The sequence below is a fragment of the Choloepus didactylus genome, chromosome 14 (assembly GCF_015220235.1).
Source record: "Choloepus didactylus isolate mChoDid1 chromosome 14, mChoDid1.pri, whole genome shotgun sequence".
In the NCBI taxonomy this organism is placed as follows: domain Eukaryota; kingdom Metazoa; phylum Chordata; class Mammalia; order Pilosa; family Megalonychidae; genus Choloepus; species Choloepus didactylus.
The window spans coordinates 5939118-5956236 of record NC_051320.1 but is presented as its reverse complement, the minus strand read 5'-3'; the positions used below and the strand labels follow the sequence as shown (position 1 = coordinate 5956236).

The window sequence follows — 17119 nt, the reverse complement described above, 5'->3', positions numbered from 1 at the left end:
TTATGTTCTTCAACATTTATTTTTTTTCTCTATATCTATTGCTGTTGTTCATAATTGGTAATACTATGTCTGTCTGTCCCATCTGCTGATAAAAATCCCATTAGTGTGCCATTTCAGATATTTTACTTCACAATTCTAGAATGCTTTTAATTATTTTCATATAGATTCCAGCTCTCTGTTGCAATTCTCCTTCCTTCTATCTGCTTGCTCACAATTTTCTGTATGTTCTTTAAAACAAGAACTTACCCTCTAATTGCAACATGTGATTCAAATGTGGATCTCTTTCTCTTGTTATTTTTTTCCCTTTTCCAGACATGCTTCTTTGCATGTCTTATAATTTTTGTTTGTATGCTGAAATTTGTGTATACAGAAGGGTTGTAGAGACTGAAGATAATAATTTTTTTTCAGTCAGAATTCACCCTATTCTTTGTTAGGCAGATAGGAAAGATGCTGAGCATCATTACCCAATCATACACTGATTTCCTGGGTCATATATGCGTGGAAACTTTAGCTAGCCTCAGTTCACCTCTAGTTTGCTCTTGTTCTGTAGAAATGACTGCCCCAAGTTTTTGGTTATTAGTCTGACAAGGTTCTTTCTCCTCAGTATCTAAATCATTTTATGATTCACTTTAAACTCTATAAGACACAACTTTACAATATGACAATTATCTTAAGGGTGACGCTGACCACATGTTTGATGTAGCGCTCTTTCTTTACAAGGATTTTGTTTCCTATGTACTTCACTATGGAAGTTTAGATCATCTCATCCTCATTGTTTATACAGTTCTCCAATGTTCTGATAATGAGATTTTTTGTACGTTAATTTTTGTCTAGGTATAATGGGTCCAATTTCCTGCTGCTGCTACTCATTATATATTACTGGCAACATAGTATACAGAAAATTTTTTCTCTAACATTTTATTGTGAAATATATCATATTCACAGGAAAGTTAAAAGAAGAATTTTGAAATGAGCACCCAGGAACCCACCATCAGGCTGAAATAGAATAGTGTCAGCCCCATAGAAGACTCTCTCCCCTGGCCAGGACATGACCCTACTGATATACATATGTATGCAAAGTATTAATTGGTTTTGCATGTTTTATACTTAATAAAAATAGCATATTACTCTACATATCCATTCTGATGTGTTCTTTTCCTCAACATTATGTTTGTAAGATCCATCAGTGCTGATGCACTTAGTTATAACATTTTCCTGATATACAGTATTCCATTGCATGAGTAGTCCACAGGTATTAACCCAACTCACTATTTATGGAATCCCCTCCCACCCCCACACCGAGTTTTCTGCCATTAAAAAGCATATTTCAGTGACTATGCTTGTGTGGGGTTCTTGGGGACAAACTTGATATGTGCAACATACTTAAGAGTGCAATTATTGGATCACAGGATTCAAATTTAATAGGCACTGCCGATCTACTTCCCTAAAGGTTGTTGTAATTGATGCTGCCACCAGTATTCTTCACTCTTGAAAACTTTAATGCTGAATTCATACCAATCATACCAATCTCTTGTACATACAAAACTTGTGATTGTACATGATATTTTTCAAATTACTGATTATATGTTCATTGTCACATTTGATTTCCTCCTTTGATGCCTGTTCAAGTTCTTTGACCATTTTTTCCCTTTGGTTGTGTGTCTTCTTAGGATTGATATTGGGAAATTTTTCATGTTCATTAAATAAATTTCTTGGACAATTGGAAATTTCTATCCTACCATGAACACACTAAATTTCATCATAAATCCTTATAATTGTGCCTTTCATTTTCAGTATTTTCATCCACATGACACAGATTTTTGCATAGCATGTGTATGAGGGATCCAATGTCCCTTTATTTGAATTTATGTATAACTAATTTTTCCAGAGACATTTATTGAAAAGTTAATTTTTTACTTTTTAAATTTATTTTGAAAAAATTAATGACTCACAGCAAGTTACAAAGATAGTATAGAGAGATTAGTGGGACCTTTCACCCAGTTTCCCCAAGTGGTTGCCTACTATATAATTATAGTAAAATATCAAAACCAGGAAATTGACATTGGTACATCTGTGTATAGTTCAGTCATTTTGTCACATGGGTGGATTTGTTTAACCATCACTACAAGCAAGGTACAGAACTATCACCTTTAAAGTCACACCCAACTTTACAATCACTCCCTACACCCATCCCTTCTAACTCTGGAAACCCCTTATCTAATTTCCATCTCTAAAAGTTTGTCATTTCAAGAATGTGATCATAAGAATGGAATCATTACGTATGTTATATTTTAAGATTACATGTTTCACACAACCTAATGCCTTTGAGATTCACCCCAGTTGTTGCAGGTATTCATAGTTTGCCCCTTTTTGTTGATGAGTAGTATTCCATGGCATGGATATGACACAGTTTATTTAACATCCATGTACTGAGGAAAATTTAGGCTTATTTGGGTTCGGGGCTGCTAAAAATAAAGCTATCATAAACAGTAATCTAAAGGTATTCATGTGGGCACAAATCTTTAGGTTCTTGGGATAAAGGCCCAGGAATATAATTGCTGGGTCAAATGTGAAGTGTGTATTTAATTTTTAGAAAAAAACTTCTAAGTTATTTTCTAAAGTGAGTGCACTCTTTACATTCCCACCCAGCCATGTTTGAGAGTTCCAGTTTCTCTAAAACCATGCAGCATTTGATATTGTCATCAATGATTTTTCCTTTTATTTTAGTTTTTGTAATAGGTGTATAGCGATACCTCTACATGATCTTAATTTACATTTCCATAATGGTTAATAATATTGACCATTTTTCCAGTGATTATTTGTCACCAATATAACCTCTTTGTTAAGATGTCTGTTCATGTCATTTGTCCATTTTCTTGTTGGATTATTTGCTTGATTTTTAAAATGTTGACTGTTAAGAGTTCTTTATATATACTAGATACAAGTCCTTTGTCAGAGATGTGGTTTTCAAATACTTTCTTCCAGTTTGTATCTTGTCTTTTCATTTTCTTAGCAGGGTCTTTCACAGCCAAAAGTTCTTAATTTTGAGGAAGTCCAATTTATTGAATTTTTAAATTTCTTTTTACAAACTTCACAAAGTCCTAGGTCCCCAATATTTTTCTACGCTGTTTTGTTCTGAAAGTTTATGATTTGACATTATAGATTTGAAGCTATTATCTATTTTGAGTTAATTTTTGTATGAAATATGTGGTTTCATTTGAGGTTAATTTTGTTGCTGATGGTTATCCAATACTCCAGCACCATCTATTGAAATAACTCTCCTCCTTCCATTGAATAGGTAAGGCACCTTTGTCAAAAATAATTTGGCTGTATCTTTGCAGGCTATTTCTGTGTTTTCATTTTGTTCTATCCATATGTGTCTATCCCATCACCAGAACTACAGTTTTAAATACTGTAGCTTAAAACTACAGCATGTCTAGAAATTGTATAAAGTGATTTCTCCAATGAAAAGTCAGTTGCTGTTTATTATTAGTGATCTAAATCTCTGTCTTTAACCAAACCTCCTCATATCAGTTTTTCCACATATCCATTATATTCGTTATATAATAAGCCTTTCACTTAATTGGTACAAAGATATGGAAAGAATCAATATCATTACCAAAATAAGATTGTTCACTAATAGGACAAGAAAATTATAATAAATTGGTGTTTAATTTTATCAAATCTTTTTTTTTTTTGCATTTATCAAGATGATCACAGTGTTTTTCTCCTCTAAACACTTACTGTCATTTATTCTATTTATGTACTTCCTAATAGAAAAACAAACTTTCATCCCTAGGATAAACAAAGCATGGTCTTGATGCATTACCTTTATTTTTAGTATACAGATGCATCTGTTTTTCTAATATTTGTTTAGAAATTTTACATTTTTAAAAGGAAATTATTTGAAAAAAGGCTTCAGTCCACAAGATTCCGTCTCCACATCCTTTGTCATGTGATTGCTGTTCTTACCATCAAGGAGTGAAGTCTACTTTCCACCCTTCCTATCTGGGTTGCCGCTGCTTCTTGTGTTTTTCTGATGGAAAATGGTGACAGTTAGATTTCCCATTCTAAGAGGAGGCCTCAAGGGGCTTTTATTGGTTGTTCTCTCCCTTTTGAGCCTATGTCATTGCCAAGATGTCTTACTGGAGGAGGAAAGTCCCCTAGACCAGAGCCAAATCCTTTGAACGCAGGAGTCCTGAGACCAGTCACCACATCGCCTACATGCAGGCTGACCTCAGATGCACGACTGAGCCCAGACGACGTCCGCTGAGCTTGGCCTGATTCGAAGGCTCCCAGTCAACCCGTTTCATTCAAGAGCACAATAAATGTTTATGTATGCTTTAGGGTTTTGCAGTGTTTTATTTTGCAGAGTTATTGTGGCAAAGATAACTTGTGATGTAACAAATCGGAAATATGAGGTATGCTGGGACTTGTCAGATAAAATAAAGGACACCTAGTTAAATTTCAGATAAACAACAAATAATTTTTTAGTATAAGTTTGTCTCAAGTGAAGCACAGGAAAATTATGTAGTAACAAATTATTCAGTTGTTCACTGAAAATCCAAATGTTTTTAGGCATCAACTTGGTGGATTGAAAATGCATATAATGGCCATTTAGATTCTAGCAATATTATTTCTTGTTAGATTAATGACATGTCAACTAGTGGTCTCTGGTTGTGTGTACTAATATATTGAAAGATAGATGAGGGGAAGGAATAGCTGGCCAATTTGCACACTGATTTAGAGACGACAGACGTTACTTGGTTGGGGAAACAAACAAACAAACTTTTCCATTCTCTGATTTCCCCAGTGGCTAAAAAGTCCTTAAAATTAAATGATGCTTGAGGAAGGATAAATCCTAGGTTCAATTTTGACCTCCCATGCCATCTCTCATTTTTTGTGCTGCCTTCATAGAGGGCTACCTACAAATTACTTATTTTAAAGAATCAAATTTTGCTCTTCTAAATCCTCTATATTGTGCATTTGTTTTTTTAAATTGAGATATAATTCCAATGCCATAAAATTAATCCTTTAAATGTGTAAATTTCAATGGTTTTTAGCATATTCACAAAGTTCTGTGACCATGACTATCATCACTATCAAATTCCAGAACATTCACGTTATCCCTTAAAGAAGCCCCAGGCCCGTTAGCAGTCACTGTCTTTCCTCTCCTACCCCCTCATTAATCTACTTTCTGGGTCTATAGATTTGCTTATTATGGATATTTCCTAAAATGGAATAAAAAATTTGGTCATTTGTAACTACCTCTTTCAGTTAGCATGGTGTTTTCAAATTCATTCATGTTGTCACATGTATCAGAACTTCATTCCTCTTTATGGTTGAATAATATCCCAGTGTGTGTACATACAACATTTTGTTTACCTATTAATCAGTTGAAGGACATTTGGAATTTTCCAACTTTTGGCTATTGTGAGTAATGGTGGTGCTATGAACATTTCCGTACCTGTCTTTTCATGGACCTGTTTTCATTACTCTTGGGTGTGTAGTTAGTAGTGGAATTTCGGGGTCACATTGTACTTCTATGTTTAACTTTTGGAGAAGTTGCAAAACTGTTTTTCCAATTGACTGCATCATTTTTCATTCCCACCACAATGTATGAAGGTTCCAATTTCTCCACATCTCACCAACATTTGTTGTTGAATTTTTGATCATAGTCATCCTAAAGCATGTAAACTGATATTTCATTCTGGTTTGATTTGCATTTTCTTAGTGGATAATGATGAGCATGTTTTCACAAGATTATTGGCATTTTTTATCCTTTTTAGAGGAATGTACAGTCAAATCCTTTGTCCATTTTTCCATTAGGCTATTTATCTTTACATTGTTGAGTTGTGAGAGTTCTTTTCATATATGTGATTTGAAAATATTGTTTTCCATTCTATGAGCTTTCTTTTCACCTATTTGATTGTATCCTTTAAAGCATAAGAGTTTTTAATTTTGATTAAGTCCAATTTGTCTACTTTTTCTGTTGTTGCTTGTGCTTTTGGAGTCCTAGCTAAGAAAACATTACCTAATCAAATGTCATTATTATTGTTTTATAGCTTTAGTTCTTATATTATGGTCTTTGATCCATTTTGGGTTAAGTTTTGTATGTGTGGGTGGTAGAGATTCACCTTCACTTTTATGAATGAGGATATCCATTTATCTCAGTATCATATGTTGACAAGACTATTCTTTCCTGATGAAATTATCTTGACCCCCTTCTTGAAAACCAAATGGCAGAAGAATAATGGCTTATTTCTGTGATCTCAATTCGATTCCACAGATCTATATGTATTTTGTTTTGCCAGCACCACACTGTTGGATTCCTGTAGCTTTTTAGTAAGTTTTGATATCAGGAATTGTGTGTACTCCAACTTTGTTCCTTTTTTTCAAGATTCGTGTGTCCATTCTGGGTCTCTTACATTTCTTTATGAGATTTAAGATCAAATGGTTAATTTCTGCAAGTAAAGGCAGCTGGGATTTTGATAGAGATGGTGTTGAATTCTTAGACCACTTTGGGGAGTGTTGCAATCTTAACAATGCTATTTCCTCCAACCCATGAACATGAAACAGACTTTCCAGTTATTTCTCTTCTTTATTTTTCCACAATGTTTTGTAATTTTCAGTGAACAAATGTCATATTTCCTGTAAAATATTCCTAAGTATTTTATTGTTTTTGATGTTATTTTGGATGTATGTTTTAAAAATTCATTTTTGGATCATTCATATGGAAATATGATTAATTGTTATATAATGACCTTGTATACCACAAACTTGCAGGAAATTGCTTCTTATTTCTAACATATATGTTTTGTGGATTGTACCAAATTTAAAACGGTTGCCAATAAGCTCTGTCATACATACCACACATGTTCCAGAAGGGCTTAACCATGGACTTTGGGATGCAAGAAGACACTAGTTAAACCACATCTCTCTCACTTTCTGATGTTAGAGAAAATCATCATCTTAGATTTGTGATTTTTCATGCAGTTCAGACATTACCCACTGTATCCCCAAGCTACAGGGGCACACATGCAGTGGCTAGCAACTTTTACTCTCTACCTTTTTATATTTTCATTTTGGGGTTTAGAGTGCTTGGAATGGTACTTCCTGCCCAGCTACCTTGAAATGTCTGCATAGTACTCTTAAACATCTCTTTGAATTTTTGTATTCTTTTGAATTTTGTTACCTTAGTCTCATATTTCTAATAATATCATTTTACAATACATTGATAAAGTTCTCCAAAAAATACAGCTATGTTTCAGCCAGTATGTTCTTATATTTAATTTCAAAGTTATTAATTTCCATTTTAAAGAACAAAGCAGGGACTATTTATTTAAAACTTTTCTTAAATCAAGAAACTGTCAGATATGTGCAGAGCTATCAAGCTCAAGCACTGACAATTTAGGTCTTAGAAGCAATTTGTTAGTCATTCAGCTTTTTTATGTTCCCTCCTTGCAATAATGCCAAGGGAACCTATTTTGCTGATCTTTCATCATAATCATTTATTTCTCTAGCAGGTTTTCCAGTATTTGGACCATTTCCAGCTCCATGCTTTTCTGCCCCATGCAGCATAACATAAACTAGAAGAAGGAGACCTTGGCCACTTGGGTATAAACATGGACCTAATATCCACCTTGTGTCTGGAACTTTATATTCATGAACTTTCTCATTGCTAATTATTGCCACCTTCACTTCCAATAGGAAGCTGAGAGTTTGTTAAAACCATGGGCTTTGCGGTGTTGCAGTCAGATCTTTGCTCCAAATAAGAGATACAAAGTGTTTCATAAATGATTCATTTATCACATAGTTACTGATTGCCAAGTACCAGCAATATATCAAATTCGGTGCTCAGATTTGGGCTTATTTATTTATTTGTTATTTTTAGATTGAAATTCAAGCCCTACACTTGAAGAGATCATATTATGGTAGTGAGGAGGGAAATATAAACAGATGAATTGCCCTAAAATGTGGTAAGTGCTGTAAAAGAGACATGAACAGACCGTTGGGAAGTGGAAACCATGGAGCAGCACCCTGCCTGGCACAGAGAAAGCAATGCATCCCAAACCGAAGAGTGCAAGAGACTTTCAATGAAGGACAGGAAGTCATACCAGTGAGATGGTAAAAAGCGACCTCACTGTGACCACTTAAGTCCATTTGAAGCAGAGCATGCCTCTAAAATATTTGTCAGAAACCATTAATATATTCTAAATGACCTCTTGAAGCACATCTCATAGCAAATAAAGCAATCTAGGAAAATAATAACAACTCCTTCACAAAAAGGCCTTCTTCTCACATTGTGATTTCTCTTGAAGCACCTGATATCCACTGAATTATTTTGCAGATTTGTATCTTCAACTAATGTACTTTATTCTGTCACCTTAACTCTCTGCAATCTTGTAATTTTAGGTTTCAGTACTTATTCCTGAAATCTCTGAGTAACACTGGACTTTCTCTCCTCAACTCTGACCCCACTGTACAGCTCTCATTCCTTGATAATCAGATACCAACACTAGCTATCCATCCCAAAACTTCTTTCTGCTCTTAAAATGGAAGAATTATAATCACAGTTACCCTGGAGACAAAATACAATCTATGTTTTGACATAATATAACTATTTTTAAGTAAGTACAAGAAGTGAACCTAAGTTAGCATTATACAAAATATTTTTGTGTTTTACTCATCAGGTTTAAAATTTCAAAGTTAAACAATGGTTAGATCATAAGAATTTTGTGGGAAGGGATTGATTTTTATTCATATAAGATCTGAGACTGATTATAGCTACTATATTTCTAATAATGTTCTTCTAATAACACAGGATATATGTTCCCTTTCAAAGTTAAGTGCTGTTAAGAGGCAGTTTAAATGCTGGTTCCATTAGGAATAATATAAAAAATATTTAATATTGGGGACCATGATCTCATAAATTATATGAAACTTAGAGAACTTAGAGAACTAACAAGAATTACAGATCATATAATCCATAAATGAATTGCAAGATAAAAAGAAGCAAAGACATAAATCTTAGCGCAAAATGTTTTAGAGCAAAATTTTTGTCATATCAATAGCTAGGCATACACAACATTCCTTCACTCATTTAGTGAATGTGTATTCAACAGTGTATCTGGGTGATGGGAATGAAAACTAAATGGCCACGGCTAACCTTTAAGGCTGTTTAGCTAGCGATTTTCTAATTCTCACTATACTAAGAATAAATGCTTCTCCATGTTTACTGTAAAGGATTGAGAAGCACACAGGAGGAGCTGCCTCTTTACTCCAGTGTAAACTTAACGAAGAATTTTAACCACTTTCTCCCAGATAAGCTGTGCTAAGAATGATGCTTGTGCAGAGAAGAACAAGAATTTTACAAGACTGGTACGGTTAAGGGGAATACAGGTACTTCAGATAAAAGCACTTTGACATCAGTGACAGATTTTTTCAGAAAAGTGAGTGGAAATTCTGTATGCCTAGAGCTGTATGGTTGAGAGCACATATGAAAACTGAAAAGGAAATTTACAGCCAGTTTGTTAAGACCTTTTCTGCAATAGTACATTGTATGGTCTTTACATTGTAGGCAATAAAATCCTTAAGAATTTTAGGTGAGGTGATGACTTAAATTTTCTTACCTCCCTTCTGTGGAGGTGTGGAAGGTGAAGTAAGCAGGAGTGAGAGGCTAATTTCATGATGTTTTTTGTGATATACCAAACTGTAGGGTGGTGAGGGAGAGGTGGAGAGAAGGAACTATTTCTGTTGATCATAAAATGAACCATGCAAAATATAAACAATCCTTGTAGGTGACCTTGATGGTTACAATTATCTACTTAAATATGAACCAACTCTGGTGTCAAGTTTATTTAAAGAGTGGCATTATTCAGAATCATTGACTTCTGTATTCTGTTCAAAAATTTAATTGAATTTTTGGTCCCCTGAAAATTACAGCAGTCTTGACTAGGGTGGCTTCAGCTCTAAAGGCGTTGAAAGTGGTGCCTTATCTTGATACTGTACTCTTGAGTCAGGGGCCTCTTACCTTCATGTAATGCCCACTTGTAATTATGTGTGCTGTAATGTGGATATTCCAAGTTTAAAAAGGACTTTGGACTCTTTTTCCAATTCAACTGGTAAAAGTAATTTAGTATTTGTGAGCTTTCTAAGTTTTGCAAACAATACAGACATAAATCGAGTCAGAAAGCTGAGTGGGCCTCACAAAAGTATGTACCATTATAGGGGCAAAGCCATTGGTGAGTTTAATCATTCAGTTGCCTTCTTCAACAAAAAATAACAGTTTCACTGAAGTCTCATTCAATATGCCCGAATGCATTGCTGTGCAGGTTCCAAAGAGCCCACTGTTAAATATTCTGGAATTTTGTAAGCTGATTATTAAATATTTGGCAACTTGACATGAGTCATAGTGGGAGTATTTTTACAATGGAAATCTGCAAATATTACACATCAAGGCTTTTTAATTGGAGACACGCTCTCCACTATCTGAATTATTCAGTTGCCGCAACATACATTGATAAGTCATTCAAATGATTACAATAAAATAGAGTTATATGCAGCAGTAGCTTTTATTTTGTTTCTTCTTTAATTATTATTGAACATTTGCTATTTGCTGTGAAGACAATTTTAATGAGGAAGAAATGGGACCAAATTGCAATTAGATTGTAACAGCAAGATTTCCTTCGTATTATGTTTTTTTCCATACTGAAGTTTTGGACAAATACATAATATAACAGAATTTGCAAAATGAATCCATTGTTTGCCCAGTGGGAAAGATCTAGGTTTTGTGGCACCTCAAGGTTGTGTAATTTGGAGGAACTTCTCTAAGAAAAGGAAAATAAAAGTATGATTACAAAACTAAGTTCAAAAATGAATTTTTACTTAGGATGAAAAAAGAAACCATAAAAAAATACAACTGAAAAAGCCAGCAAATATGAACTTCACAAAGTCTGGAGAAAGACCACACTTATTTCATTAACAGCCTGGTATATCTACCACATAACTTCGTACAATTTTGGCTGCACTCACTTTCAATGTTTTCATATGGCAATGACTTTGCAATATCATTTTATATATATAGAGAGAGAGAATAGGGAGATAACTAAGTTTTCCTCCAGTTTGGTAGGTTGCAATTTCTTTTTTTATTCTTTGTAGTCATGGTGCACAAAGCATGGATCTTCACACGCTCCATATGCATTTGTGGAGTCCTCTGTAGGCTGTTTCTCTTCTAAAGCTGACAATACTTGGGTTTAAACAGAAGTGACTATGAATCACAAAATACATCCCATTCAACCCAATTCTACTTCCCCAGATTCCCAAAAGAACTATGACTTCCTCAACATCACAACACACATCAAAGGGCGTGTGAGAGGAGAAAAGAGAATGGAAACAGATAGTCATCAGAGACAATCGCGGTTAAAATATCTTACTTCTCCAAAATGTTAAAAGGTGTGGTTGTGTGCCATACTGCAAGGACTCTCGTAGGGTCTTGGAAGGGGCCGTGCAAGAGAGAGGCTCTGCAGCTTCCTCCTCGTTAGCTGCCCAGCAATGACTCCTCTGTATAATGGTGCCGAGTGGTGGTAGGTGGTCGCTGGGAGCAATCAGGAGAAAAGTCTAAGATCACATCTTGGCACGGCAACAGAGGGCTGGGAGTTATTAGTGCTGGCCTGGGGCTAACGGATGTGTTATAGAAACTAAGTACAGATCACTCTTCCTGAAGAAATATAGCTCTTTTTAATTATATTTGAAATGTTTGCCAAGGGATATTGACCCAATTCAAGGGTATCTAAATCTGCACTGTCCGGTGGGGTAGCTACTAAGCTACCCCTACAGAACATTTGAAATGTGATCAATCTTTTCTGCAGTGTGCTGCAAGGGTAAGATATATATGGAAGGTCAAAGACTTGGAATGTTAAAAAAAAAGAAAAAAATCTCAAAAGTTTTATATTGACAACATGTTGAAGTGGAAATATTTTTTATACAATGCAGTGAATAAAATATACTCTAAAGTTAATTTTTTACTTAAAAATATCATTCCTAGGAAACCAAAATTGCACATGTAGTTCTCATTTGTGGTGTATATTACTTATCTGTTGATTGGTATTGCTCTAAATAATTACTTGACAGGGTTTTTAGTATTTCAATATATTTAACCCATGACCATTTCAGATGTTAGGCTTTGAACATTTCATTTATTTGTGGAATGAAAGAATTAAAATGGAGAAGAAATATGATTATAGATAACAACCGTATAGAGATACCAGAAGATGATAAAATGCTTTAAATTTTCTATATAAGGTATGCAAAAGTTATCATCTGTGATTAAAAAGTTTTGCAACTTGTGGATTAGCTTATTTTTTTAACATTTTGTTTTGAAATAATTACAGATTCACAGGAAATTGCAAAGACATACAGAGAGGTTCTGTTTACCCCTCACACATCTTTTCCCAATGGCTGTCTCTTAACACAGTTATAGTATCATATCAAAAAGGGAATTGACCTTCATACAATGTGTATTTATTTCTGTGTAGTTTTAACACATGTAGATTTGGGCATTCAAGGCTCGGAGATATTCTAGCATCTCAAAAATGTCCCTGGTGCTCCCTTTATAGTCAGAGTTCCCCTTTCTCCCCCACCAGTTTTCAATCTCTAAACCTTTGCCATTTTGAGAATAATACTTTAGCTATCTCTGATAAAGATACTAATAGCAATCACGTACTTGTCTTTGTGTGGACACGAATGACCTGGAGTACAATTGCTGGGTCGTATGGTAAGTGGATGTTTAGTTTTTTGAGAAAACCCAAACCATTTGCTAGGGTGGCCGTACCATGTTACATTCCCAGCAGCAATGTATGCGAGACCCAGTTTCTCCACATTCTTTGATGCTGGCATTGATATTACTTTTTTTTTTTTTTATTTATTTCAGCTATTCCAACAGTCACAAAGTGATAGTTCATCATGGCCTTAATTTGCATTTTCTTAATGGCTAATGATTTGACCATATTTTCATGTACTTATTTGCCATTCTCTTTGATAAAATGACTATGTCTTTTGTCCATTTTCAAATTGGATTCTTTTTCTTCTCTTTTGTTTATTATTAAGTCTGGGAGTTAATTATATATATATATATATATATATATATATATAATCTAATTACTAGTCCTTTGTCATATGTGCGATTTGAAAATATTTTCTCCCAGTCTTTTTTCATGCTTTTAATAGGGTATTACAAAGATTAAAAGTTTTAAATTTTGGTCAATTCCAATTTATCAGTTTTTTCTTTAATTTATCATGTTTTGTTGTCATGTCTAAGGTCTTTCACCAAGCACACAGATGTGCTCCTATGTTGTTTTGGGTACATTATACACATAAATCTGTAATATATGTTGACTTAATTTTTTTGTACTGTAAGATGTGAGGTTCAGTCAAGGTTTTTTTTTTTTTTTTTTCCTATAGATATCCAATTGTTCCAGTATCATTGTTGAGAAAATTATCTTTCCTCCATTTGAATTGCTTTTCATCTTAAAAAAAATTTTTACTGTACTTGTATGGGGATGTTTCTGGACTCTTTACTCTGTTCCATTGCTTTATTGTTGATTGATGTGTGTGCCCCTCCACCAATACAACACAAATGTTATTACAGTAGCTATATAATAAATCTTGAATTGGGGTAGATTGATTCCTCCCATCTTCTTCTTTTTTGTTTTAGCTATTCCAGCTCCTTTCCTTTGCATATAAATTTTAGAATACTCTTATCCATGAATAAACAATGTTTTCATGTGTTTTGATAGGAATTACCTTTAATCTGTACATCAGTTTGGAAGTAATTGATGTCTTTACTAGGTTGATCATCCCAATCCATTAACAGGGTATGTGTCTCCATTCATGTAGATCTTATTCTGAGTACTTTCATCAGCATTTTGTAGTTATAAGCACACAAATTCTGTGCATGTTTCATTACATTTACATGTAAGAATTTTGTTTTTTTAATTGTAAATGATATTGCATTTTTATTGTCAGTTCTCTCATGTTCATTGATAGAATATAGATCTATTCTTGATTTTTTTTTTCTGTCAACCTTGTCTCCTGTGAACACACTGAATTCACTTAGTAGTTCCTGATTCTTCCTGTAGATTCTTTGGGATATTTTATAGAGGCAGTCATTTCATCTGCAAATATGGACAGATTTTTTTCTTTATTGCACTGTTTAGAACATCTAGTGCTGTTCTACATGCCAGAGGTAAGAGCAGACATCCTTGCTTGTTCTCCATCTTAGGAGGAAACATTCAGTCTTTCACCATTAAGTTTGATGTTGGCTGTAAGTATAATCTTAGCTGTAGGGATTTTTTTTGTTGTTTTTTTTTTTTCTTTTTTTTTTTTTTTCTTATAGCTCTTCTTTATCAAGTCGAGGAAATTCCTTTTCATTCCTAGTTCCTGAGAGTTTTTATCATGAATGGGTGTCAGTTTTTGACAAATACATCAGTTGATATGATCACGTGATTTTTCTCCTTTAGCCTTTTAATATGATGAATTACATTGATTTATTTTTGAATAATGAATCATCCTTGCATGATTGAAATAAATCCAACTTAATTATGATGTGTAATTATTTTTACATATTGCTGAACACCAGTTGTTAATATTTTGTCAAGAATTTTTGCAAATATATTCCGGAGGAACTTTGGTCTGTAGATTTGTTTGTTTTTGTAGTCTTTGGTTTTGGTAACAAGGTAATACTGGCTTCAAAAATTGAATTGGGCGAGGGTTCCTTCTGCTTCTATACTTTATGGTTGTGAAGAATTAGTATTAATTCTTCTTTAAATGTTTGTTACATATCTCCAATGAAACTATCTTGGCCTAAGGATCTCTTTTTCAAAAGAAAATCACAAATTCCATCATTTTAAGAGTTATAGGACATTAGTCTCCAAATGTTTGTACATTTTACATTTATCATCTATTGTTGATTTCTACGTTGATTATATTAAGGTGGAGAACACATTGTGTACTCTATGATGTCAATTCTTTTATATTTGTGGATATGGTTTATCTTGATTATTTTTATGTGGGTATTTTAAAAGCATATGTATTTTGCTATTCTTAGAATGTTCTATAAATGTCAATTAGATCCTATTGATTCATAGTGCTATTAAACAAATCTATATCCTTGCTAATTTTATTCCCAGTTTTTCTATCAATTATTAAGTAATAGGTGTAGCAGTCTCCAATTCTAACTGTGGCTTCATCTGCTGGGTTTTGAAAGTCAGATTTGTTCCTTTAAACTGTTAGTTTTTGCTTCATGAATTCTGAGACTATTGTTTGGGGCATAAATTATTAGGATCGTTATGTTATCCTTGTAGATTATCGTCTTATCATCATAGAATATTCCTCTTTGCTCTGAAGCCCACTTTATCATGTAATTTTACAGCCACTCCTGATTATTATTTTTTAAATCAAAGATAATTTATTCAGGTTCTCAGTTCATTACAATAAAGGAGCCATAATTAATATAGACATGGATTTTATCAAAGACATACTATTTTTTGTTGTTTTTGTTATAGAAGTTGTGAGTTTACAAAACAATAATGCATAAAACACTTGATTCTCATATACAATCCCAACAACTTGCATTGATGTGGAGCATTTGTTACTACTAATGAGAATCCTTTTTAAACAATTGTACTTTTTTTTAACAGTAGTTACCTTTTATACGATTGATGAAAGATCATTAAAATAGTTCCATCATCCATTGTTTACATTAGGTGTATATTTCCATATATGACTCTATTACCACCTTGTATTAATACTATACATTTGTTATAACCCATGAAAGAACTTTCTTATTCTTGTTGTGATCTATAGTCCATCATCTACAATCGAGTTCACTGTGCTGTACAGTCCTATAGTTTTATCTATTAATTTTTATTCTGGTAATATATACATCCTATGTTTCCTCTTTCAGTGTATTCACCTATATAGTTCAGTGCTGTTGATTACACTCAGCATATGTGCTACCACAACCACTATCCATTTCCAAACTTTTACCATCAGTCTAAATAGAAATTCTGTATAAGTTAGGCAGCATCAATGCCCCATTCCTAACACCAGTCTATGTCCTGGTAACTCATATTCCAGATTTTCATTCTTTGAGATGCTTATTATAATTGGTTCATAACAGTGAGATCATACAATGTTTGTCCTTTTGTATTTGGCTTATTTCACTCAACATAATGTCCTCAGGATTCATCTGTGTAGTTGCATGCGTCTGGGCTTCCTTCTTACAGCTGAATAATAGTCAATCATATGTATATACTGTATTTTATTCATCCATTCATTGGCTGAGGGACACTTAGGTTGCTTCCATCTTTTGGAAATTGTGAATAATGCCGCTACTAATTGGTGTTCAAATGTCTGTTCATGTTCTTGCTTTCACATCGTCTGGGTATATTCCTAGTAGTTGGATTGTCAGATCATATGACAATTGTATACTTACCTTCCAGAGGAACTGTCTCCCATGGCGGCTGCACTGTTTTACATTCCCACCAGCAATGCATGGGTGTTCCTATAGTACCACATCCTCTCCAACAACTGTAGTTTTTTGGGTTTTTTTTGGTTTTTGTTTGCTTGTTTCTTTGTTTTTTTTTTTTGTTTTTTTTTGTTTGTTTGTTTGTTTTGGTTTGGTTTTGTTTTTATAGTGGTCATTCTAGTATTTGCAAAATGATATCTTGTGGTTTTGATTCATATTTCCCTAATAACTAGTGATTATCTTATCATCTGCTTTCTGGCCATTTGTACTTCCTATTTGGAAAGATATTTATTGTTGAGTTGTAGTATTTCTTTAGGTATGCTGGATATTAAATCCTTATTAGTTATGTGGTTTCCAAATATTTTCTCCCATTGAGTAGGTTGCCTTTTCACTTTCTTGACAAAGTCCTGTGAAGCTCCTGAGTTTTTAATTTTAAGGAGGTTCCATTTATCTATTTTTATTACATTGCTTGTCCTTTGGGTGTATAGTCTAAGAAACCATTACCTAACACAAGATATTGAAAATGCTTCCATATATTTTCTCCTAGGAGTTTTATTATCCTTATGCTTATTTTTAGGTCTTTGATCTATT

The 17119-nt window shown here is 33.7% G+C and overlaps 1 pseudogene; it reads right to left on the bottom strand.

Moving 5' to 3' along the window:
* The window catches only part of LOC119509588, a 75480-nt pseudogene extending 58962 nt beyond the window's left edge, over positions 1-16518 (bottom strand).
* Between the last annotated feature and the right edge of the window lie 601 nt (positions 16519-17119).